The following is a 25,766-nucleotide window of genomic DNA, read 5'->3' as shown; positions in this document are numbered from 1 at the left end:
CACAAATGATTAATAAGATAGCTAGATAATTTAGTCAAAAATGTTTAATTTTCTCATTCTTTGGGCTTAATGAAAGGAATACAGACTTGGTTTTAAGTCATAGCTTTATCTATAGACATTGTTTTCTCAGTGAAATCATTTCGGATTTTTAGAAGAAAGCATATCGTTTATGAGTCAGTGCCTGAGTTAGCTTCCTGGTGGAAGCAGTGCGTTTTTGACAAGGACGTGTGCCCCAAAACACGTTTCTTAACACGTAGGTGAAGAACTACATCCCTTCAGGACTCTTGTTGCTGTGGTGGGCAGCGAGCACAGTTAGTTCAGAAAGCATCCAGTCTAAGGAAGTTCCTTCTTCAAACAACAGAAAGATTTTTTCCACAGCAAGACCAGGGGTAATGCTGGGCTTTGGCGGCTGCAGAGCCGGAATCCTGTAGAATTCCCCGGTCCCGCTGGAGTCTGGTTTTTTTAGCATCAGCTTCGTGTTTCTGAACAATCTTCCTGTCCTGGTATTTCCCGACATCTAATTCAGTCATCATCTTTGATCTCTACTGCGGATGGAAGTTTCTGTCGTTCTACTCTCATCTTTGTGCCTCTTCTCTCCTAACGCTTTATGCCACAATGTCATCTACTCAGCACTCGCCCCTTACCTTGCTGTCTAAGGAAGAAACAGTCAATGTTGGGAATAGAATCTGGTACTGCTTTCTGATGACATTTTCTTTATTGTACCACTCTGCTTTCCCAGGCATTGACTGACTTATTTTCTACATGTGCTGAATTAGGATTTTAATTTACAAGAAATCTTTTAAATTCTATGGCTGCTCCAGTATTTAAGTTTTTTATACAAAAATTTTCTTATTTTGTTTCATGAATGAAGTAGCCACTCTTCACGTGGACAAAATGCAACTTTTTTTTCATTTTGAAGTTGGCTTTTGTTCTTCACATTTTTCTTGTTTCCTTAAAGTGGGTATTTTAAAAATGTTTTTGGTATTGTTCTTCTTTGTTTTATTGTTTTTCTACCAATTATTGTGCCTTAAATGTTTTCTTTTTGTTTTTCTTTTATGCTGGAGGCTTTTCTCCAATCCTGGGTAACCTTTAGTTATCTCTTTCAATTTAAGAGGAACTCTGAGAAGCTGTTTAGAAGCTTTATATGTATGGATGGGATTTTTCAACTGATGGGTTTTGCTATGGTTTAATTAGATGGGCACCCAGCCATGTTATTGGGCGATCCCTAAATATAGCTTTTTCTGAAGGCTTCCAGTTTCTGCAGAGAAAGAGCCCCCCTAATCCTGCCTCGAGGGTGCAGACTGGTGGCACCTGGACCACTTGGCACCTGGGACCTAGAGCTGTCGCCATGCAGGATGGGCTCCTCACACAGGGCCTGTCTGCAGAAGCCTGCCCTCCTGTCTCCCCCATCCACAGCTGCCCAAGATCCACAGTGTCTTTTGTTCAAAAACATTCATTAAATCTCTTTGTCCTTATCTCTGTTTTTTGTACTTTGTATATCTGAGATGTATTCATAGTGGTTTCTCTAGTCCAAGCATCCAGATAGTAATTGAAAATGTCATTTAAAATCAAATTATTCATTTAGTTTTTCTCTAAACAACTTGCAGTAATTCTTCAAGTCAGGATTTTTAGAGATATTGGAACAGTTTTCTGAGCATGTCTGAACTGTTTTCTCTTTTGCCACTTTTTATAAAACTTAGATTCTTTAAGGAGTGGGCACATACCGCTTGATGCTTGAGCAGGTAAAAGGCAGCCTCTTTATTACTTCTGCTCTAAAGCGTGGGTTTGCGCCGCTAACAGCAGCTGGGCTGCAGGGGGCAGTGCAGGTAGGATTCAGTAATTTCTAGGCTCCTTGCGGACTGGGTAATTTGATAATTTGGTAGGCTCCAGGGCCTGGGGTCTGGCCCTAGATGCCTGGTACCTGGCCTCAGACGCCATTGAGCTGTCCAGGAGTGGGTTAGCCTGATAAGGGGAGTGGTTGGGCAGTGGACGTCACAGACTCTTTAAGAAGGGGAATTGATCAAGGCCTCAAAAGCGGGTCAAGACAGCATTTAAAAACAAAATACCAAACAATATCAAACCTATATTACACCACTCCATTCTCATTTCTCCTTCCAGATAAGAACTAACACGTGTGTAACTGTAGGGCTGGCCTGTTCTGAGCGACTGGTCTTCATTCACTTCACCTGAGTTGAAGCCAGAGCTGGGAGGTGTGCTGGCTTTCGCTGCACAAACCGGGAGCTCACAGGCACCAAGAGTTACGTCCACAGCAATGGAACCACCAGGCCCAGAAGAGAGCTGGGGGTTTGTCTGTTTTTCTCCCTCACACCTACTAGACACAAGCTGGCTTTGCCCCAGGGAACTCGAACAGACACAGTGGTGCTGGCAGGACGGGCTCCTCGTCCCTCGGCCTCCGCCCGCCAGGCTGTGGGGTCCTCCCCTGCTGATCGGCCAGAACGCAGCTGGGGACAGAGAAGTGGGTGCCGGCCAACGACCCCGGGATGTGGAGGATGGTGTGGAGCCCGACACTCCACCCTCCACCCAGGCAAGAACTGTCCATCCTTAGCCTTGTACCCCACTTTACCCAGTTCACTTTTTTCATAACACTCCAGAAATTCATTAGATTCACCTGATTTTTGTGTCAATCTTTATATGTATGGTATACCAAGGTATAATCCTGTTTATTGTATGGTAATACTTTGGGGGCCAGAACTATAATTTATTCTCCCTGTCAGTTGGGTGAGATACTAGGCCAATAATAATAGTAATTATTTGTTGAATTACTTTGACATTCATATGAGAACCAGAGGTTTGCAAAGTACGATTCCATATACAAAGGTCATTTTCCTTTGTTCTGCATCATTAGATTATGAACATGGTCAATGGTCAAGTACATATTTGTCCCAGAAGCCTTCTTTTCCCCCTGAGGTTAACTGAGAGTAGGGTAGAACTGGGATTACAGACTGTTCTAATAATACTCATCCTAACTTTTGGGATTTGTGTGAATCTCAATAAATAACATCCCTCTTTCCCTCTGTGATGTGGGAAGGATTAGAGTCAGGTAGCTCATGCCTGGGGGCTGGGCTGGAAGATGTCCAGTGGGGGACAGTCACATCGGGCTTGCAGGCACCTCAGCCGGCCTTAGAGTGCTGTCTGCACAGGCGCCATCAGGAGCGCGGCAGAGCCCCGTGTCCTGCGGAGACCTGTTGGGGACAGCTTCCCCAGGTCGTCCTACACACTCACCAGTCAGATAATTCACTATCGGGTGGTTTCCCCAGACCTCAAACTCAATTACTCAATCAATGCTGGAAATAATATGTACCCCACCAGACATTTTAAGTTGATACCTGAAACTTTTCATACTTATTTTAAATAGCTACAAAATACAATTTCTGGCATACTGGAACCAGTGCCATTTTAGTGATAAAATAAATACAATACTCTTTTAAATTCACCAGTGGACTCTAAATGGAGTGGCTTTATGCTCACCATTATCCATTTAAAAATAGATGATCAATATGTGTTTAAAGGTACAGTTATATTTAAACATGTATAAGCATTCTTACTTGTGTATATGTGCACCTATGTGTGCTAATGAGTTCTGCTTTAACACTGGTAAATTTTTATTCCATTTCTCTTTTTTCTGGGCTTGACATTTCAATTCCATTTCTATGGAATTTCATCCTGAGATATGTTTTTATGTTTCAAAACTATCAATTACCACACATAGTTTCACATATAAAAAATTTAAAAAAATCTCCTATTACCATAAGACTCTTAGTAGCAATACTTGTCATTGAATCTAAGTTTTCATTAATACACAATTAATCAAAATATACACACATTAGACCTTTGATAAATATATAACAAAAAAATAAAGCACTGGAAAATCATCTGTTAATGAGGTGGATGGAACTTTTTGTCAATGACTGTTATATATCAATGGGATAAAAATACTTTCTGTTATTATTAGCCAGGATTCACATTCATTTGGGTAGAACAGTCTACTCAACGATTTTTGAATTTTCACCGATGTAGGACTTAAGATTCACGGCTCTTATAAACAAGGAGATGAGTTGTGGGGAGTTGGCAGTAGAGATGGACTTTTTTCTCAGAACTTTTTAAGAGTGTACAAACGTTATCATCAGAACTTACTGTTAATGGCGTAAGTCAGGTGACAACTGCATTCGATCCTCTATTGATTTTATTGAAGGGGAAGCCTGACACCTACCTGCGGCTTATGAAAAGATCTACCATTCACTCATAAGAGTTCTTTACTTTGTCAGCATCTGAAAGGTATGTCAAAAAGAATGTTTCCAACGATGAATCAAACGACTGTTGTTTACGTTGTTGTTATTATAAATAGTTAGAAGCACCTTATTTAATCCAAAGTCCTACAAGGAGTGGCAAGCATCAGCATGGCTGTTCCGGTGGGTCACTGTAGCGATGGTCTCGATTTTTGCCTCGCTCTTGTGTCCGGGATGCTGCTCCCAATTTGGCCAACAGGACAATAGCAAGTGTGACCTGAAAGAGAATTGACACGTGCTTCCAGTGGCGCCTGCTCTCAGCCTTATTCCAGGCCCCAGCAGCTGTGTGACTGAAGCTTAGGCTAGCCTGCTGGGTGGTGAGGGCCAGGGCTCCCCCACACGCAGGGTCCTGGCCGCCCGCGGAACCCCCTCCAGACGAGCACGCGCCTCTCAGAGCCCAGCCAGCGCCACCTGCTGGACACAAGGGCATCAGCAAGCTGAGCCTGTCCTTGCTCAGGTCCCCGGAATCACCCAGTTAGCCAGGTCACACCTGAGCCACGATAAGTGAATATTGTTTTAAGCCACTGACATTTGGGTGGGTTTGTCACTGATAAAAACTGTGACTGATAAAGCCGTATCAAACTGCAACTGATGAAAACTGATAATTTAAATATAGTTTTCCCAATACATACTTTTTCATAACGTTATCGTGTGTTGTGCATGTTGGCTACCTTGACTAGTTGTCCCTGTCTTTCGTAGAACATTTAATAAGGTTTGTTTTCATTTCCATATCAGGGAGCAAAATAAGGTTTATTTTCTGTGAATATAAGTCCAATTCCCATTTCTCAATTAAAGAAAACATCTTAGTACACATTACTGAATGCAATTGTGTTAGATTATTAACAAGCCAGGATTTAAATTTTCTAGATGTAAAATGATTGGTTTATGTTTCAAATAAGTTCAAAAAGCAAGAATAAATTTATATGCACTTATTTTTTGCTTAATTTTTAATTTATAGAATATGCTATAGCTACAATTTTGATTGTGAATAAAGTGAGAAAAACAATATTAAGTGCAGGGGAGTCTCTGGTAAATGTGTGCCTGCATGTGAGTGTGTGTAGGGAATAGTGGTGTTCAAATTTTACATATTGTTAAATGAGTTAAAAAATTTAAAATTCATAAATAAGTCTCCAGATTTCAGGAGACATCATGATCAAACTTTTCTTCTGTATTTAATATAAAAAAGATGAAAACTATTAAAAGCTTAATTGGTCCAGCACCTAGCATATGAATTTATTCTTTAATCAGAGGTAGAAAATATTAAACATTTTTATGAGATGAAGTAAGATGAGGATTGACTGTATTGGAATAAATGTTTTATGATATGATTTGCTAAAGTAGATTTTAATACATAGGCAAAAATATCTTGAACATAAGCATGAGCAATTTTTTCCTGGATTTGTCTCCCCAGGGAAGGAAAACAAAAACAAAAGTAAACAAGTATGATGACATCAAACTCAAAAGCTTCTGCACATCAAAGGACACCATTAACTGAACAAAAAGGCAACTTACGGTATGGGAGGATATATTTGTAATGATTTATCCAATAAGGGTTAACATCCAAAAGATATAAGGAACTTATACAACTCAGCACCAAAAAAGCAGCCTGATTAAAAATTGGGAAGAGGACCAAAATAGACATTTTTCCAAAGAAGACATACAGATGGCCAACAGGCACATGAAAAGATGCTCCACATCACAGATCATCAGGGAAATGCAAATCAAAACCACAATGAGATATCAGTTCACACCAGTCACAATGGCCACTATCTGGAAGATAAGAAATAACAAGCATTGGCGAGGATGTGGAGAAATCAGAACCCTCCTACACTATTGGTGGGAATGTAAATTGGTGCAGCCACTGTGGAAAGAAGTATGTAGTTTCCTCAGAAAACTAAAATTAGAAATACCATCCTAGGAATTAACTCAAAGAAAACAAAATCTCTGATTTGAAAAGTATATGCATTGCTATGTTTATTGCTGTGCTATTTATAATAGCCAAGTTATGAAAGCAACCTAAGTGTCCATCAGTAGATGAATGGAAAAAGAAGATGTGGTACATATACACAATGGAATACTAGTCAGCCATAAAAAAGAATGACATCCTGCTATTTGTAACAACATGAATGGATCTAAAGGGTGTTATACTACGTGAAATAGGAGAAAGAAAACTACCTTATGACTTCACTTAAATGCGGAATCTAAAAACAAAACAGAACAAAACAATAGTAGACTCATAGATACTGAGAAGTGACTAGTGGTTACCATGGAGGAGGGGTTAGGGTGGTGAGTGACATAGGTGAAGGGGATAAAGAGGCACAAAATCTCAATCATGATATAAATAAGTCACAAGGATAAAAGCACAGTATAGAAAATATAGTCAATAGTTCGGAACCAGCTTCCTCTGTTGACAGATGGTAACTACACTCATTGGGGTGAGTGCCTAGTAACATAGATGACTGTAGAGTCATGATGTTGGATATTTGAAACCAATATAATATTGCACATCAACTATACTTAAATAAAAATATTTTAAAAACAAAGTAGATTTTAACTACTGTTTTTGAAGTAGTATATTTATTCTCAAAGAAATCATGTATAATTTCCATGGGACTTTTTTCCTGTTTAATTTGAAAAGAAAAAAGAAAAATGAAAGCCCTGGATAGCATCTCAGGTACGTTTAAAAGAACGAGCGTTGCAAACCAAAGTTGACTACTGATTTTTTTGAAGGTGTTTTTTTTTTCCTAGAGGATGGGTAATGAGAATTGCTAGAAAAATTCCTTATATTAAAGTATAGAAAAAAAGCCACTTAAATATCTAATTTGCATAAAACTTTTAATAAAATACTCTAAAAACTTGATCCTATTTCCAGGAACTAATATCTTATATCCAATTTTATGTTTGAAATAGCTACATCCAATTTCCTCACCAACACTTTTAATGATTTCTTCAGATTTTTGTCAGTCACACAGAGGCAAAGATTTGCTCTCATGGAGTGGAAAACAAACTAAAAAAAGTTTGCAATTCAAATTTTACAATGATTGATTTTTTTAATTGACAAACGTAACATTCAAGTTTCATAGTAATATCACAAATGGATTTTCAATCTAATCAAACTTTTTATGTCAAGCATTTCAAAGTAATCCTGAAGCTTGTTAGTTACAGAATATGCATGCATTTAGAGCAGTCGCTCTGGGGCTGGTCTAGGCACCACTTACAGGGCATGTGGTTGCAGAGGGTGGAGGCAAAGACAGAGACCCAGGGCCACTGTGTGGGTAGTGCCACCGGGAGCCTGTCCCTGGTCTTGGCTCCTGCATAGTGGAGGGGCTGCATCCTGAGCAGAGTAGTACTTTTTCGGGTACTTGGAGAATCCTTGCCAGGCAGCCCCACATCCCCCAGTTCATAGGGAGCAGCCATGCTCACTACAGCAGCCTGGTGGAAGCACCCCCTTGGATGAGGTAGGAGTGTGGTGGAGTCCTGAGGGCTCCACGTCAGCCCCTGAGCTCCTTGCCGGCAAGGACCATGTGTGCAGCCTCAGGCTCTGCTCTGCGGGAACCGGCCTCAGAAGAACCTCAGGTGCAGCTGCTGGTAACGTTAGCGGTGGACTGGCCAGTGCCATAACCCCTCTGAGCTCTGACCTGCGGGGGCTGCCCTGAGGCACTGGTTGGGAAGCGGTGACATGTCCATGGAGCTGACCATCCCACTCCCCTGAAGACAAACATTCTGTGCCTCCTTGGGGCTGAACCAAGATGAGCAATTCGCCTTCCTGGGTTTCGCTTGTTTCTCAGTCCTTTTCTGCCCCATGCTCTGGTCAAGTTGAAAGCTTCCAAGCTGTATGATTTCTGATCACTAGGTATCGTCCATATTCCTCATGCATGTGGACATGCGCTGCTTTCCCTGCCTATTGGAGTCTTTCCTTATTTAAGTTTGGCTAAACTGTGACTTTTCATCACTCTGCAAACTATTCAAATACTTTTATAACTTACTTCATATACTCATCTTATAGTTTTGCTTTTAATATGTGCCTCTCCTTCTAGAGAATCTAGGGGAGATTCCTACTGGCATGTGGGACCTTTAATGCCTATTACAGCATGCATACTCAGTAGATAATTATTGAGTGTATGTTAAATTGTTATAAAACCATAAGCTAGCAAAACTGGGTATTTGAAAAACATTTATTTTAGGTTCTACCTGTCAACTTATATCCCATTTTAAATTGTTTTGAACCTACTGGGAAATAGATACAACATATTCAATGCACTTTACCCTGTGGTTCGTGCCTGAGCTGCGTTTGTCTTCAGAACCAGCTGTCCAGGCTCAAGTTTCCAGCTTGGAAATAAGTATGTGTGAGGGACGTCTTCATACTTGCTTCATGATCATTGACCAAATTCTGAAGGGTCCCATTTATAGAAAATCTGTTCCCCTCAAATGAGAAAATCTGCCCAGAAGTTTATACTCAATCACAACATAAAGGACACTATTCAGTGTAACAGGAGCCGAATTGTTTTTAGCACTAATGTTTTTAATCCTGCCTCTGCTGTTTACTAAGTTTCTAACTTTCACTTTTATATAACCTCTCTGGGTGTCAGTTTCTTCACTCATAATATATTATTAATCATAGCAAAAGCCTTGCAGGATAATGGTATTTTTATTTAAAATAAAGCTGAGAATTTTTGCATTAGACTTCATAAGTTAATTATGAGAATTAAGAAAAAAATAGGGTGTGTGTGTGTGTTGTTGGGTATCTACCAGGCCCCCAAAATGCTTGTATGCTTCCCTCAGGATGTAAGTCTGATGTGATACTTTTCTTAAAAGACCATGATACCCTTGATGATTTTCAGCTATTTTGTTCTTACACCATTTATCTTCAGAGTGCACAGATGCATAAGAAAATCTGAACACACAATTTTCATTAGAATAAAATTTTCACTCCCTGAAAAACTAGTCTTTCTTTAGAGGAGCTACATCAAGCTGCAAGCATATTGTGAGAGGGGTGTGTGTGTGTGTGTGCGCTTAACTTAAATTCTAGACCTACATTCTGGTTGTTAATTTTTTTTCTCTCTCTTCAGACCTGATAGTTAAAACATGGAAAGTGCACCCACGTGGGCTCCACATTCCTTGCCAGGCTGTGAACACTGGCAGAACTGGCTTGAGCTGGTATCTGTTTCTCCAGCTCGCAGATGTGGACTGAAGCCCCGGGCTCAGCCTCTGTTTTGGGATTGGGCTGCAGGACCACCTGGCTCTCAGGAAGTTCTCGTGCTTTTGGAAGGCAGGGACCTTACATTCTGGGAGCCAAGGGGTACCCAACAAAAGTGAGAGTTAAGTTCTGATAGAATGGCGTGGCCTGTGTCATGTATGAGGGAGGAGTGCTGGGAGCTTTGCTTTAGGATGGTGCAGCCGATTTAAAAGGCAGCGCTAGCTTAATTCCAGAGTGTTCTGGAAATCATGTCTGCTGTGCTAGGAAAGGAATGCCCAGGGCGAGGGGTGCTGGGGGAACAATGGGCGAATCCAGGCCTTTCACCAAAGTCAGCATTTTTGTGAAGGAAATCGGCCAGCAATGGCACATAGCAATGGCACTTACAGTTGATAATAGCTTATAATTTCTGCAGATCTTTGATAAGCTGCTTCAAAATGCATTATTGATAAAATTTTAACAATTTAGAATGATTACTGGTTATCTTAAATCAACTCTAATCAAGTTGAGTTACATCATAAAATAATTTAGGGAAAATTATATTTAATAAGATGTTTTCTCTAATACCACCTAGCACCTGTGCTACAAAGTTGAAGAGTGGAAGAGTCATGGGGTCATGCCCTGGCTCGACGTGCCCCGCACACTGACCTGACCCTGGTCAGCAGGACTGCAGCCCTGGGGCTGGCCAGCCTGCCAACAGCAAGCTCAGCCGCCTCCCCCCGGGTCCCATCCTCTGCTGCAGAAGCCCTGCCCTCCAGTTCCAGCCCAGACGCTCCCCCGGGTACAGCTCAGGTGACTCTGCTCATTAACTGCCCACATGTGCTTGTGAGATTGCCCATTAAAATGGCACCAGGAAATCATGGTGCCCCCGTGGAGGCATCTGGGGGGCTCTGCTCAGTGGGCTCACAGGACACTGTGCTTCTCATCACCTTCTTTGTGTCCTTGTCTGCCTGTTTTCTATCCTGAGAATACAGATGATCCCTACTTTCTCCTAATTCCACTCTGACTTGAATATGTCTCAGTGTCTTTGTTTCTATTAGGTTTCCTCTTCTTACACCATGGATTCTTCTTTTTGAGTTGCATTATTGCTCAATTATATGTATCAACTCACATGGCACTTTACACAAATGCACCTATTTACATGGAAGTGTGTTTGCATCCTTCAGGAGCAAACAGCTTGGATCTCATGATCTTAAAGCTAAGAATTCTTGACATAAATTAAGGTGTTCAATAGATGTTTGTTGAATGAATGCCAGATCGTATATATTAATTTCTTTCTTCTTTTTTCATCTTAAATCTTAATTAGGGCAGGCAGTCTAGTACAAAATTTTTTCTTTCAAACTCTTTGCAAAAACTGTTCTTTGTTCTGTAATAATTGTAAAAATAATAAGTAGATGCAATGTTCTATTATTAATTCAGTCTAGGTTTTGAAATTCCTTTATTAATGATTCTGAGCTGCTCGCAGATACGATTTCCCTTTTCTATATCATTCATTAAATTATCCTTACTTTTAACTTCTTCTAATACAAATGACTCACAGTTTGTTAGTGTGGTGCTCCCTGTTTACGTGCTTACTGCAGGTCATTTCTAGTTCTATGGAGACCTTTGTTATTCACGTAGAGTAGGAAGTGTCTAGAAAGGTGCTGACCCCATAACCAGTGATGAAAATGTCCTGTACCCAGGCTGTCCGGTACAGCAGCCACTAGCCACTTAAATTTTTATTTAATTGAAATTAAAGTACAAATTCAAATGGCCACCCGTATCTACTATTGATAATATTGGGCAGCACAGTTATAGAGGGGGTGACTTCCTATCACACCTGACGGGCACAGTGTGGACAGTGGCGGAATCACTGTAGTGTATGTTTTCCTCACATGTGCCTTTATTTATCTTCCAAAAGCTAGATAGGAGTGGCTTTGCTTGATTTTTTTGATTAATGAAAAGTTTATTTATTTTCAATTTCTGACAATTTCTCAGGCATTTTGTATACTAACGACAAGGTGACAGTAAAAAAATCCATAGCATTAAGGCAAAGTAATTTTATTTGAATTTATTGAAATTAGACATCAGATTGATAATTAGCCAGTTGATCTTTTGTATTTATTTCATTCTAAATTATGATTTGATAGTTTATTTGTAACTTTTTCCATGTCTATTAACCAAACAAGCCATCAGGAAAGGCTTTTAAATGAGTTCCAAAGTCACCCAATTTTTATGTTTTAGATCTTTCTCTAGTTCTCTGGCCAATATTTTTTAAAAATTAAAACAAAAACTTATTTAATTTTTCCTGACCTGAACCCTCTCCTGGCAATCATCCACACAGGCAAGAAAAGGCGTAGGGGGAGGCGCGGTGTGGAGCGTGGCTGCGTCTTCATGCACTCCCTTAGAAAAACAGGAATAAATTACATAAGGGCAGCATGCTTTTATTATCATGTTAAAAACCCAAATGGATAATGCTAGGTTGCTATGCAGTCAAGGATCAGTATCTGTTTCATTCTTAACACAGACATTTTGCTTTTAATAACGTGTTAATGGGAGGAAACATGAATGCCATTTGTGTAATTCTTTGTTCTGGCTGAGGAATAACTGATATTATCTAATGAATATGCAAATAACTCAAGGCTCCTTATTAATTGTGTCTAACCATCTGTTCCTTTAAAGAGCACTTGACTATCTGCCACATCATACTATATGAATGTGTGCAGAGAACTGTTAAAGAAACTCAGAGCAGCTAATCTCTATATTTTAATGAATCTGTGGTTTTATTACCATCAATACAGGAGGCAGCTCCCTAAACTGAAATTGCTTGTTTAATAGGGATTATTTGGGGTTGATGTTTCAAATGGAAAATGCTAAGAAGAATATTAGTGTTTTAAAGTACCTAACACGGGAGTTTTAGAACCCTGAGATTTTGAACAGAACTTGATTTATGTGGTCTGTATCTACCAAATTTAGTTATGAAATAGATGTGTATTGCTCGTGCATATACAAGATTAATGTAACACACTCCCATTTATTCAGGGAAACAATATGGGTTATTTCATGCTGGTCTTCTATAAAAGGTAAACAATTGTTTGGTTTTTTTTTAAAGGAAGGATGAGGTAGAATGTAAATAAAAACTGGCTGTAAAGCACTTCTATATTGAAATTTCAAGCAGTAAAAGTGAATTGGAAATAAGTCCACCTCTATTTTCACCTCACTTGTTCTCAAACTGAAAATTCTTAACTCCGTTTTGAATGGTGGTTGACTGTTTTCATAAATTATACTTCACAATGCAAGTTGCTAGAGTGGCTATTGTAATGAACTATTTTTATCTTTTTTTCCACAGGGTGAACAATAAGCAAAATAGTGAACTGTGTTTTGCTTTACGTGTATCTCTTTGTAAGGGCACATGTTTTCCATCTTTTTGGATTATAGTTCTTTATAAATCAAATGAGATTGTACTGTATACATGTGTCTGGTGCTTGTGTTTAAACTAATGAACATGTTTACATGTTTCTATAACAAGTAAAAATTTGTCTTTACATAAGGGAACAAATCATTGGACTTGTGATTTGTGCTAGAAACAAAATGCAGTTTATGAATTTGATAAGATTACTTCTCTGCTGAATACAGCTTGGGCCATGCTCTAGACCCCGGAACAAATAACTCTAAAGAATTGAAAGTAAGTTTTTTTCTCATAATTAACATCTGTTTGCTTTTTTCTATGCAGCCTTTGTACAGGTAAGATAATAAGAGCATCTTTCTAATTGTCATGTATATATACAATTTGGGACATTACTGTAGCCCCTGTACTACAGCAAGTTGTGGCATGAAGCTTCTAGATGTCACAGATTCCTTGTTGGTAGAATGAAAATGCAATTGCCACTGCCCACCCTATAGCTGATTAAAGGGCCTGTGGAAAATATGTAAAATATCTTTGAAAAATTGATATTTTCTTACACATGGAGGCTGGTATTTGAAAAATCACTACAAATATGTGTTAAATGATTGTCCTAATACCAGAATGTCACTTAAACCAATCCATGATGTAAATGTGTTTTCTCTACATATAATCAGAGTGACTCAGCAGTCACTACTGATGACCCTACTTCACTTGCCCCCTGGCTTTATTGAAGCATAATTGACAAATAAATTACTCCACTGGCAACATCTTGGAATCAAGAAGAATAGACAAATAGCTTTAAATATGACCCAGTCTCCTGTTACCTTTGTAACAGAAGATTTCTACAGAAGGAAAATTTCCCTCTGATATACAGTATCACTAAACACCCCAGAAATGTATAAGATTATTTCCTTTAAAATTGACTTTATTGGCCAAATTTCTGAGACAGCTGATCAGCACAGTGTTGCAACCTTTCCCATTTTCCAAGAAATATCCAAGCTGGGCAGTATGTGATGCTAATGTTTACGCTTTATGATTCCATTGCTTTATTTCCATTTCAGTTTTGTTAAACTCTGGAAGTTTCCATATTGTTCCGTTAGTTAACAGAGAGACAAATTCCATTCTTTATTGTTTTCTTGTTAATGACCCCCATTACACCAATCCCTTTGGCTTCTCAATTATATTATGAGACCGTTTTTCTTTCAAAAGTGTTTTAGATAGCCTCTGTATTTTCCATTATTGAACTTCTCCAAATAATATTATAAATGTTGGCCATTACATCTCAGCAAGTCCGTATGTGCTATTTTTCTAATTCCACAGTTCATGGTTTTGTGACCTCTTGCTGAAAGTACTTCTGGAAGCTTTGCTGTCACCTCTATTCTACACCCTCTGCAGGCTCCCCTCAACAGTACAAACCCTTTTCCTGTAAATCAATATTTTTCTTAAGCGTTTCTGTCTCTAAAAGTCTGCCAGAAATTCCCGCGGCACAGAGTCGTTTTCAGGTTGACACTTGGTGTCTTTCATCCAGCTCTGCCACCTGCCCAATGCAAGAGGAGGCTGAACCCCAGGCCCAGCCCCAGCCGCCCTTCCCTTGCCCCACCTCCCCACCTCTCTGCAGTTTGAGGTCATAACCAAGTGTCAGTCTTTCTGTATGTGTCCAAGAGCTTTTGCTTGACTTGCACTGAAGCTGTTTCTCTCCGTGACTGTGGATTTCTGTTAAGTCAGGACTGCCTGCTCTTTTATTGCTGCTGCTACTGCTCACGGCACTTTACATGTTGTCTTGCACAAAATAGGTGCTAGGAAAACTTTCCAATGGAATGCGCTGCCCACTGTTGTTATCACTAGGAGAAAGTAAAGGAACAGCTAAGTAGTTTTGTAGTCCTTCAGTCATGACCTCTTTTTCACAAATCCACATTTTCAGCTCAGAAGTATAAACAAAAACATCACTTTTCAGTTAGATTACGTGGCCTCTTCAAGAAAAAATACAGTGTCACCTACTCAGATGCCCCAGATGTGCACAGACACAGGCCACTTGGCATCGACGATACTGGCCACCATCAGTTCCTGCCACAGGCCCCCACTCGCTAGGTCTGCCCTTACAGCTGCCCCGCAAGGTGGGCTGACAGCCTCTACTTCACCAGCATGGATTTGGAGGCTCAGAAAAGTTGGTGGATTTCAAAAAGCTGCAGGAACTGCAGGCGAAATGGCAGAAGGTTTATTTTGCTTTTGCCATTTGCGGTGGGCATGGGCTGGTGAACGGGGTGGCTGGGAGGCTGGAGGGAGAGAGCACTTCAGTGGACTGGCCCCTAGAGCTTCTAGGAGGGAGTGCAGCCCTGCCAAACCCTCAATTTTAGCCCCCGGGAGACCTACGTGGGGTCGCGAACCTACAGAATCGCAGGAAAAAATGTTCCATTGCATGGAGCCAACAAGTTGGTGGCGATTTGTTGTCGCCGCAAGAGAAACCGTGGCCGGCAGTCCGTCTGGAAGTGGGGGGGCTGCCCTGACTAGAAATGGGGAGGCAGTCCTGTGTTTGGCCAGTGGGCGGAGGTGGGAAGGGTTTTGGGGAGAGTGACAGAACAAGCCCGGACCGCCTTGAGCAGACTGTTAGCAGAAACGTGAACTCCACGATTCCGGAGGAGGAGACGCAGGAGGAAGGCAGGAGCAGGGGGAGACCCTGTCACCGTCGGGCACGGCTAGCCTGTCACGGGCAGACTCCTGGCAGAAACGTGGGCATTGAGGGCGCTGGTAAGGAGGGCACACTTCTTGAATTTTGAGTCTGTTATCAGTCGCAGGAACATTTGTGGCTCTACACCCTCCTGATGATGTGACCCCTTCACTCTTGGGAAATGACTCTCTTTGTCCCTACTAATGTTCTTGACCCTGAAATATACTTCATCTGATATTAATATAGTTACTGCAGCTTACTTTGACTAGTGTGTTTATGGTGTATCTTTTTTTGTTCTTTTAATTTTAACTCATGTGACTTTATATTTAAAATAGGTTCCCCTTGTGATGTTGGTCTGGAGACCCCTGTCCAGGCAGTGAACCAAGGAATCTGGGCACACCTGGCTGGTCTCCTTCTTCTCAGTGACCATGCATGCTGCTAAGGGGTGTCTGATATCTTGAAAGCAATCGTTTCACATATTTTAACTTTTTAATTGCTTCAGGCATAAGGGTAAATTGAATCCTTTTTATTACCTCCTAACCAGAAGTTGAAGCTTTAGCTAGTAGTCATCTTAAGATAACAGTTTGACAGCTTCTTAGAAAGATAAGCACACACTTGCCACCTGACTCCTGGGTAATTAGTTAAGGGAAAGGAAAAAAATCTGTGTTCACAGGTAAACTGATATGCAAATGTTTATGACAGCTTGATTCATAAACTTCAAAATTTGGAAATGACCCAAATGTTTTTCAACAAGGGGATGCATTAATAAATGATGGTATATCCATGCAACAAAGTACCATTCAATAGTAAAGGAACAGCATGGATGAATCATATGCATTATACTAAGTAAAAGATGCTGGGGTCAGGCAAGGTTGACTCTGTGATCCCATTTCAATTACATCCTGGAAAAGGGAAAAAGTGAAACAGAAAGTGTATCAGTGGTTCTGGGGTCTGGGGGTAGAGAAGGCATTCATTGTAGAAGGGTACTGATGCATCTTTGGTGATTGGAACTGGTCTAAATCTTGACTGTGGTGGTTACACTATTATGTTCCTTTGTTGAAATTGACAGAACAATATGCTGCCAATCATGCCTACAAACCAGCTATGTAAAAAGACTCATGATTCATAAAAACTCATCTTACGGAAAATTTTTTTTACATCATCGGTTGAAAAATAGCATTAGAACAAATAAATTACAAAATAGAAATATAAATAGAAAACTTCCAGGCAAGACAAAATAAAAAACCCAGCCTGCAATGTATTCTAGCCCAAGAAATTAAGTGACAGCCCGAAGAAGACGTTTCAATGTTGTCAGACACAAAGGGTTCACGGGTTCCACCTCCTGAGCTCAGAATGGAAATTGCCTATGAATTCATCCACTTTCATCAGTAAATTGTTTCATTCTTAGACAAAATAGATGTTCAAGTGAAATTTTTGATGTTAGAGAGCAATGATGAACATGTCTGAAGCATTAAAACTGATATCTTCTAAGTGCACCAGGTACTGTCCTGGGCTTCCACGACCCCACGCAACCTTACAAGGGAGGGATTCAGGTGTTACAGTGATGAACATCTTGCAGATGAAGAGAAGCTAAGTAATTTAGCCAGGTTGCACATAAAGTAAGTGAACAGAAGAAAAAAATAATTGGAAAATAACTCCATTCATTCTTGAAAGAAATCACTCTAAGAGTAAAATAAGGAAAAAAACCACATTGGTACAAAAAGGAAATGCTGGGCCAGTTCCACTTAGGGATATAAATCAGTATTCTTTAAGCATCACCAAATGTAATTCAAAAGTAAACTTATGGAGAAAATTGCTAAGGACACTGCAGTGATGAATCAATTAAGAGAAGCTGAGTGGCCATTTCAATATATATTGAAGAGAATTTCCGTAAAGTTTCATACTCATTGTTTACTTCGTTAGTAAGAGAAAATGCACTTTTTTAGTATAATAAAACATTTCTATTTCAAACTGATAGCCTATATTCTGCTTAATTGGAGGGCAACCTCCACATGATGGTCAGCAAACTCAAAATCAGGGGCGTATATGACCATTTTTACTTAATGTTGGTCTGGAAATGCTGGCCAGTTTCTTCAAAAGAGTCAAAAATGCCTTGCTCATTGATTCAGTTAGTATACTTTTAAAAGTTGGTTCATCCACAGGAAATTATCCCAAATTTAGAAGCAAAGCTGAGTGTGGGACTTACGTTAAACTCTTGTCCCTCTGAGCCCAGGTCGCTGTGCACTGCATTCAGCTGGCTCACTTTAACACTTGTCTCCCGCCGTAGCCAGCTCAGTGAGGGGGAGGGTGACAGCTCAGTGAGGGGGAGGGTGACTGCGTGTTCATTCCTAGCGGTGGCTGGTCACCAATCACACCTAACAGCTGAACGTATTGAGTGCAATTGTAACTGCTAAGCAATGAAGTATTATTTACAATTATGAAAAACCACACACTACCAAAGCATCCAAATATTGGAAATGCTGTATAAACTGTGGGATGCCTACTTTTTGAAATATTAAGGCCATTAAAATTGCATTTAAGACAAAATTCTAGCTTATAAAATATTTTACTAAATAGGCAGGTAATATGCTTATAACTGTGAAAACTGTCAGAAAATACAATGAAATATTAACAGTGGCTGTAATTGTTTGTTGTAATATGGCAGCTTATTTTTCCTGATTTTCTATGCTTTCCAAATATACTTTAATGAGCATGTTTGCACTGTTTCAATAGTAAAGAATAAGCATTTAAAAATAAAAATAGCACTTTTTTTCTTTTTTCTACTTACTCTTTAAATACTTCATATGACAAACATTAAAGAAATGGTCTCTATAATTAAAACACAACATTATTAGTATATGTGAATATCTAAGACATGGGTAATTTGCTGCTTCAAGTAAGAGGAATTTAGCTTATGGCGTAATTTTGTGCCTGTAACAAAAATTAAATATGAAATATTTTGTTTTCCCTATTAAAGGGACTGATTATATCCATATAATCAAGGCAATGGCCGTACATATATTCATTTACAAAATAAATATAAAATATTGATGTGAAGATTTAAGAATAGGATACTTAGGTGGATAAGAGTGTATATGAGGTCCATGACTCTAGTTTTTACTTTGATATAATCTTGATCTTTCATTGAATCTAGAGAAAATGCAGAGGATAAATTTTTAACATATTTTTAAGATACAGGACATGTACATTTTATGCTGCATTTCTGTAAAGCAGATTTCTATTTATGAAGTTCAAAGTTCCTATGTGACTTTTGTGAAAATTTAAATTGTATTCCTCTAGAAAGAATTCTGAACCAAAGACATTATGATATTTTTAAATCAACTTTCAAATGATCTCCTTTGAGGAACAAAATAGGATTTTCTTATATGTTTCCAGCTCAAACTATTACTGCAATATACATGGTTATTTAATATTTGATACAGTAGCTTTTGAGAGTTGAAAGCTAACCAACCAGCTATGTAAAAAGATCTCACCTTATAGAAAAAATCTAGCTTTTATCATTCTCCCTTTCCTGCATGGACTTCTCTGAAAAATTCCAGTTTGGCAATTTTTGTAAATTAAAAGAAAAATAGCAATATTTTCTGGAAAAATGACTAAGACATTTATTCAAAATAGGAAAATTAATGATGTGCATGGCATAAACTTATAGTTGCTAGTCTTGCATGCCTTCTCCCCTTTTATTAAATGAATCCCTCTAATAATGGTGCAGCTCTGCACCATCTTGTCCTGCCCCTGGAGCCCCGGCATCCTTGAGAGCCAGCGGAAAGCATTATGGCTCAACAGGAAGAGCACAGGTGGCCGCGTCCCGGCAGAGTGGAGCTGCATTTTGACACTGGATCTCGGACACTGGTATTGTTGGCACATGAGAGAGAAATAACTGTCTAGTTTAACCAGTGCTAGAGAACTGGGTATCAGGAAACAAACAGAACCTAAAATGAGACAGTTTGCATAACGGAGAGGAGGGTTTTGTTACTCATGTAGTTGACTGAAGGCAAATAAATTGGCAGCTTACCAAATTTTGAGAAAAATGTACTACCGTGTGAAACTAAAGTCAGGCTTTAAAAGCCTGTGAGACCCACAGTCCATGGACCTGTACTAGCAGGACATGGACTGCAATGCTGCACAGACTTAAGGAAGGGTCACTTGTTCAAACCCAACTCAGAAATGCCCTCCTGGGGGCCAGAGGGTACGGCTAGCAGGTGTTCTCCTCTGAGGGGATCTCGGTTTTCCGATGAGCTCACAGGGTTGTCAGGCCCCCCCACCTCATCAGCAGGGTTTGCTCATGTCTACAGACAAGTATGTGCATGCTCCCTGCTCCAGACCACGAGTTCTATTGCCCCAGTCCTGCTCCGCCTCCTCCCTGGTGCACGGTCCACAGGGTGTACTGGGGGAAGGCAACTTGCCTTTGCATTTACATGTCGTGGAGCTGCAAGGAACTGCACCTGAGCTTCATCTCCCACAGTGCAGCTCCAGCAGGTCTTCCCATACAGTGCAGCACCTCAGAAATGTCCTAAGAATGCTTCAGAGTGATTTTTCAGGAAACGGATGCTTTAGGTTAACTTTACTTTAGAAATGGCATATTTAACTATGTGTTTGGAAATGTATATACAATAAAAGTATAACATTCAGGCATGTTCCTCAGTGTGCTAAGTCTATTAGAACCAGCAGCAGCAATAGTCGGAGTAACAAGAGCCATATGCTGCGAGTCAACTATGTACTGTGAACTTACGTAAGGTACTGCTGGGGCTCATCCTAGAAATGCCCTCACCCCCATTTTAGAGGAGTGACAGGCAAGCCTCAGTCTTGCTCTCATGGCTGAAGTGACTTGTCCAAGCCTTTGCAGGTATTTAGGGGCTTAAAAGAAACCCAACTCCTGTCTCTGTGGCTCTGAACCCTTGGGACTGTGCACAGAACTACAAAATCTTTACACTTCCTAAATACAGTAACTGGAGAGCCATCCATGGGAGGCTGATCTAAATGTGCTTTGGAATGTCCAGAGTAGGGAAAAGTGTTACATTTTCCCAGCTCTAGTGGCACCCAATCTCCAGTATCGGTGAGCATGTACAATCCTGGCAGGACTGGAATTGCTGTATTTTGTCAAGTAGTCACTGTGTTACACATTTTACAGGGACAGGGTGCACAGAGGCTGTGGCTTTTACGAGCTTATGTTGTTTTGGAAAGAATACAAACCTAGGTCATTAACTCCTAATGGCTGCTTTAAAACAGAGCTCTCCCCTAATTGTCCAGTAATAGGTAGTTGGTTAAATGAATTATGTGTATTTTACAGTGTGTAGCCATTAAAAAGCACATTTCATGAGAATATCCAGTAACATTAAAACTCACTTATGGTTGATTATAAAATGAAATACTAATGTCATTATAAACAAGTATATCATTTTCTTCTTTTCATTTAAAAATGTAAGTAAGTATGCAGACGGATAAACAACGGAAAAGCTAATGGTTGGATTTACGTAACTTTTAATTTTTTTCCCTCCAGCTTCCTTTACCTTCTAAAAATCCTACTGACAACATAGGTTTACAATGAGAAGAATGTTCTTTATTTATTATGACCTCTTTTTGTTTTGGAAAAATAATACGTGCTCTTTGAGAAAGGCATAATAATGAGGAAAATACGAAGAAAAGGATAAAAGTCAGAAATCACATTACCTCGAGAAGAGTCGCGGAATGCTGGTGACCAGAGCTCGCGTGTCCCCCCGCCCCCTCCCTGATGGCCTGTACGCGGGGGATCCGGTCCCTGCTTTCCGGTGACTCTTATTTCCACTCAACAGCAAACTGAGGAACTCTGCATTTGTCAGTAAAATAATTATTTCATCAATTTTATTAGACCAGAGGGCATATTATATGAATGTATTTTAATTTTCTTCACTATTTCCTTATTGATGAAAACATTTTTTTCCCAATTTCTCTCACTTATAAACCATACCTATTAAATATTTTGCCTATATATTTAAAAAGTTATTCTGTATGCCTTATGTTTAGAATTGTAAAATTGAATGAAAAAGGTAGAGCTATGTCCTATTTTATTTAACAAAGGGTGCGAGGCCCCATTTCCCTGTACTCTAATGCCTATTGCTATTAGGAATACTGTCAGTTTTAGCATACGGTATTTTATCCGACTCTGTTACTCATCTATCTTAAATATATATTTATATATTAAATTTATATATATGTCTATATGTATATACTTATATATTTGAAAAAAGTTTTAAATTAAAAAACATTTCTGGCCCATCCCTAGGTTGCTTGTGCACAACTCGGCCGAGGAAGACGGGGTGTCCTGTTTGAAAGCTGCACCGAGAACCACATGACAGGACGGTCGCGTCCCAGAGAGAAAGCACCCCCGTGTCAGCAGAAGGAGGAAGGTAAGTTCTGGACAGACAGGAGCACAGGCTCTCCCTGAGGAGCTGGTCCTGCGTCTCCCGCGCAGAGGAGGAGCACGTGGGCGGCTGGCGAAGGTCTCGCAGTGCCGACTCCGCGGGGGGACTGGGTGCCCCCGTGCACGTGGAGGCGGCAAGAGCCGCTCCCGTCTGCCCGCAGAGCCGGCGGTGGCCACGGCGCACAGCTCCCGCCCTTGTCACGCCCGGCGTCGGGTCCCCCTGCAGCCACCTCCCTGCATCTGCTGCCTACGTTCTCAGTTTCCATGGTGGTAGCACTGCTCCGGCCCTCTAGCGAACCTCCTGTGGCCCACAGATAAAACCCCACTTGTCATCTGTTCTCGCTCCCTGGAGAGTGTGGCCCGCCCAGGGGCAGGGTGCAGAGGGGATGGCCCAGCACCCCTCGCTGGGGGTGCAAAGAGGACACGACGGGCATGGGTTCCACCCACGCTGTGCGCGCCCTGTTCAGCAGCCAGATGATTTAACCTGCCTGGCTTTACATTTAGGACCATCCCCATCTCAGAATGTGGTATCAGTTCCGGAACTGCTGCGTCCCCGTGGCCAAGGGAAACACATCAGAACCACCTGCGTGTACCTGCAATACCTCGGCTTCCTGCTCCCATTATCATTTGCAGGAAGTTGGGGGCCTCAGTCAATTAACCTGCTGCCAGAGGCAGATACCTAATTCACATGCCGTGTGCCACCCTTTAACAGCAGCTATGCTATGATTTTGAACTCCCCTGAAATGTTTTATTTAAATAACATGTAAGATTAAAATGAAAACATTTTCCCAAGCAAGCTTCAAAGATGCTCCACAGTCTTTCTGGCTCTGCAGGGCCTCTGCTAGTTCTATTTTATACACTCATGAAAGCAGGAACTCCAGGTAAGAGCAATGGAAGCTCAGTATCCCTGCCCTGAGGATCTTGTCTTGGGTCCGGGCTGCCTTGGAGATGAAATGGCATTCTCATGTGATTAGCTGTTTCTACCTAACTTGTTATGTGGATAACAGGGCAAAATTATGAAGTAAGCTTTCTTTTCATTCCTTCCTGTCCTGGTTTGTTTGCAGCTCTCGTTCTTTTAGCAGACTTTTATTTTCTAGAACAATGTTAGGTTCGCTGAAAAATTTAGTGGGAGGTATGGAAATTGCCATGTCCCCACATGCAGGGCTCCCTGGCTATCAACATCCCCCACCAGATGGCACATTTGTTACAATCTATGATGAACTTATATCAATGGATCAGAATCACCCAAAGTCCACGTGTACATTAGGGTTCACTATGGCAGTGTCCAGTTCATGGGTTGGGACACATGGGAAAGGACATGCTGTCCCCCATATTGCACCATATGGAGCAGACTGTACAACTCCCAGATTCTCATATGGCTTCCAGTGCACTGTATGATTTCCCTTAGCTGATGACTGCTGTCTACTTAATTTCACTAAAGAATAGGATAAGAGCAAATAGGTCCTAAATTGCTGTAGACAAAACGATCTATTTTTCAGACTAAAGGGAATAGCACATCAGACATTTAAATTGGCAGAAGAGAGAGTACGCGTCGATGGTTTCAGATTACTGGCGGTGACAGGCATCTCACACTGGTTTAATAGGCACAATTACTTTCTTTCATTTGGTAGAAGTTTGTGTCTCCGTTTGTCTGGTGCATAACTCTGAGACCACCCACTTGCGAGTGTGCATGCACATGTGTTTGCACAGCGACCTCGAGTCCTGGTTTCCTTGTGTTGGGCTCTGCATCCTTGGGAAAAGCCCAGGGTGTCCCAGGGTGCTTCATCCTCCATGTCCCCTTTCCACCACCGTCCCCAGGCCCAGCCCAACACGTCCAATCAGCCCTTTGCCAAGGGAAGAATGTCCTCCTTGATCCTGCAGAGACGGCAGGCAGGGCGTGAGAAGCCACACCGGTGACAGTCTAGTGATCTCCTCCGTGGTGAGTCTTGATCTGTTCCGGCCACGCCCAGGCCTGACGCCCCGAGGTGACGTGAGAATCAGGCTTCAGTTCAGAGAGTCGCTACCTGCGTGCGTCTCAGTTTGAGTCCTGTAACAACAGTGTTGCAGACCGGCAGCTTTAGTGACAGACATTTATGCCTCGCGGTTCCTGGAGGCCAGAGGTCTGAGCTAAGGGGTCGGTGTGGTTCCTTCTGTGCACGTCCTTTTCCTCACCTGGCAGGGCAGGGGGGAAGCAACCTTTCTCAGGTCTCCTCTCATAAAGGCCGTGATCCCGTTACTAGGGCTCCACCCTTAGGACCTAATCGCCTCCCAGGGACCCCACGTCTGCACACCAGCGCACTTGGGCTTCGGGTTTCCTACGAGCCTTTGAGAGCAGATGGCCGTTCAGTGCCTGGCAGCTGGCTTCCTTCATCCCTGTAAGCCAACCCGCAGAAACAATCGAAAGAGCTTCAGAAATTAGTTATTATTCTGCATATCATTGTGACTCCTCACAAACCATCATATGAAAGAAAAGGAAAGTAAATTTTTAGAAGGGAAAATTTTAGAAGCCTATTATTGTAGACAAAATACTCATATGAAGCCTACACAGGTGAGAAAAATTCACAGGCTTTTATGGATTGGGGACCATAGAGATAATTGTTAAGGAAGACATACTCTTCAGAAACCCTATCTTATTCCAGGAGTCTAATGTAAGTGCTTTTATGTCTTTGAGACTTACATAGATAAATACACACACCATAGTGTTTAGGACGTGGTTGACTCAAAGTCCTCGAAAAACAAAGAGCTAATTTGTTGCAGGTCTAGTTTCCAGTGTTGGGTCCTTGGTTTGATTCTAGAATTTCTGCATATCACGGTGACTCCTCACAAACCCGCCCAGGGCTGGGACGTACCGAGAAATCATCTCACCGCTGGGTGGAAGATGAAGAGACTGCCCATCACCACGAAGAATCGGCGTCTTAATCATCATCTCTGCGAAACAACGGGGGCCTCGCCTTCAGGAAGGGGCAAAAGGGCCACGAGGCTTTCCTTTCTTTAAGAATAAGGAGAAAACCTTAGACTTCCTTTCCTGTTCCCGGGGAAGAAGGCACAAAGCCACAATGACTGGTTTTACCTTGAATTAAGAACCCTTGACCTCAAGGCAGCCTTTAATGCCAGCCAGAAACTCAGCAGATTCCTGTCCGTCCGTCTGCGCTCCTTTGACCTGGAAGACTCTTCAGACCCTTCCCCTCCTGCCCCGCTGCTCCGACTCCTCTGCTTCCGTCCTCAGTCTCAGGGGACGACTTGCCCCTTAATTCCTGAGCAAATGGAGGCGCTGAGGAGAAATGTGCTTGAGCCCCTGCCCGGCCCACGCACATCCCCGAGGCCGCCCTCTGTCCCTCGGCCTCCCTCTGCCCTCTGACACAGCCCCTGTGGGCAGTGGGCCCACCTTCCCAGCCACGCAGGGACACCACGCCCACAACAGCCTTTCCTCTCCTCTCTTCTGGCGATGCCTGCGATCACAGACGTGGCTCTCACCTCCGACGGCACGTCCACGCCGTGGGGACCGCACCCAACCCTCCGCAGAGCCCCTTCCCGCGAACACCCTCTCCACTGCTGCCTCCAACGCTGGCCACCCTCCTCCCACTGGCTCTGTCAGCAGCCCTCGTGGGCTGACCACTGACGTCCTGGTTATTTCTGCTTCAGTTCCAGGACACCACTGGCTCCGGCTGCCACACACTTCACTAGCTGGTCCTGCTCAGTCTCTTTTTCTCGTTTTTTTCCTCCAGAACGATGCAGGTTCAGTTCTTAACCCTCTCCTCTTCTCCACTTTCCTGGTGATTTATTTCCCCTCCTTTCTT

Source organism: Manis pentadactyla, chromosome 2 (genome assembly GCF_030020395.1).
Source record: "Manis pentadactyla isolate mManPen7 chromosome 2, mManPen7.hap1, whole genome shotgun sequence".
Taxonomy (NCBI): Eukaryota; Metazoa; Chordata; class Mammalia; order Pholidota; family Manidae; genus Manis; species Manis pentadactyla.
This window is presented reverse-complemented; position numbering follows the sequence as displayed.